At 38.1% G+C, this 1,887-nt stretch overlaps 1 pseudogene; it reads right to left on the bottom strand.

Moving 5' to 3' along the window:
- Positions 1–1,210: 1,210 nt before the first annotated feature.
- LOC102740367 (10 kDa heat shock protein, mitochondrial pseudogene) lies at positions 1,211–1,521 on the bottom strand (annotated as a pseudogene).
- Positions 1,522–1,887: the final 366 nt, after the last annotated feature.

Raw genomic sequence — 1,887 nt, 5'->3', positions numbered from 1 at the left:
CTCAGCTTTGACTCTGATTCCATTGATTTTACTTTGTTCTTAGGTGTATTTTACTGTTTGTTGGTTGAACACTCTAGCCCTAGAGTAACTAGGACCTTGTCTTGCCCCTTAATGTTGTGTGTGATCACAGTTATGCCCTGGTCAAAATTCTTAGATACAACTTTACCATAGGCAGTAAAAATTGAAAACTACATAAATAAGGAAATAACAATGAACTGGATGAATTTGCTAATGAACTACCACTTACCTTGAAGGTCTTAAAATCCCATCGTTCCTAACTCATGACAGGCTGTCCTGAGGTGACTGTCATTCTGGCATCATGTTTATCATCTGGCCCCTTAAAAGATACAAGTCTCACTTCCTGTCAGACTTCTGATATTTGGTTCTTCTTTTTAGACTTATCTAGCAGGGGTGGGACCTTATTCATGGACCAAATGGTGCATTTCTGCCAGGAAAAAAAGACCTGTACTTTGGCAATTTGTTCTAGCAGAATAAGTTTCAACAGTTTTATATCAATATCTGTATCTGTATGTATCTATGTATCTATGTATCTATCTATCTATCTATCTACATACCAGCCAAAGGCTGTAATATGTTCATGGTTCCTTCAAAAACCATGCTAAATATTGATGTTCTTTGACCTGTTAGAGGCAAGGTCCAAGTGTAGACTGTCGAATGTATTTTAATATATTTTTTTCACTTGACAGATTAGGCTTGAGAGAAGATTTTAATGTAAGATTATTTGTATATGCACTTTTCATCTCACGTGTTGGTGCAAGTTATTAAACAAAAGAAAATTAGGACTTTAATGTAGTTTTGAATTTTAAGCACTTTACAAGTCAGTTTCCTTTTCTCGGAAATCCCTGTTTCCCAGAGGTACATACTGATATCATTCTTACTACTTTGGGGTCATAAATTAAATTTAACTTTGTAAACAGCTTCTCATAAGGTTATGTTGCTATTATTATTATTGTGCTGATATTCTATCACTTGGTTTCATATTCATCTCTTTTTTTGTTTGTGTATTTTTATTTGGTGATGTTTATATCAGTATCCTAAAACTTAATTTTAGAGACACTGGATATCACTCGCTTGGATGCCATTAGTTTATTATAAAAGAGAGATATGCAAATTATTTACATGATGAAAGATTTCACAACTTCACTGGAATGGACAGCTTCACTTGATGCGATTTCTGTAATGATTTATTTCAGTCTACATACTTTCCGGGAATGTTACCATCTCTAAATAAGAAATGATCTTTGTCATCTAGAACTACTTTGGTGCCTCCATATTCTGAGAGAAGAATTTGATCTCCAGCTCTCACACTAACTGGTTGAATCTCTCTTCACCCTTCCCTTTAGAGCCCGATCTAACAGCTACTATTGTTGCTTGCAATACTTTTCCTTGAGATTTTTCTGGAAGCATAATACCTCCTTTGGTTGCAGTTTCAGCTGCCCTCCTTTCAACTCAAAGTCAGTCAAAGTGGGGAAGAAACTATGTAAACACCTGTCCTGCCATGATTCTGGCTTCCGCAGTCAGTTCTCTACTCTGAAGCTACCACCCCCGCTCCAAGGAGACCCGCAGTCTGACCCCAGGGGCCATGTGAATGTGCGACTATACTCATCTTTTTTTTTTTTTTTTTTTAAAGATTTTATTTATTTATTTGACAGAGAGAGAGACAGCGAGAGCAGGAACACAAGCAGGGGGAGTGGGAGAGCGAGAAGCAGGCTTCCCGCTGAGCAGGGAGCCCGATGCGGGACTTGATCCCAGGACCCCGGGATCACGACCCGAGCCGAAGGCAGACGCTTAACGACTGAGCCACCCAGGCGCCCTATACTCATCTTTTTATAAATGTCTGATTAGTATCCTATAATAATAGTATTA

This window comes from Leptonychotes weddellii, unplaced genomic scaffold (assembly GCF_054177405.1).
Source record: "Leptonychotes weddellii isolate Sample4059 unplaced genomic scaffold, ASM5417740v2 HiC_scaffold_3389, whole genome shotgun sequence".
NCBI lineage: Eukaryota > Metazoa > Chordata > Mammalia > Carnivora > Phocidae > Leptonychotes > Leptonychotes weddellii.
The sequence above is the reverse complement of the archived record's forward strand: the minus strand, read 5'-3'. Positions and strand labels throughout refer to the sequence as shown.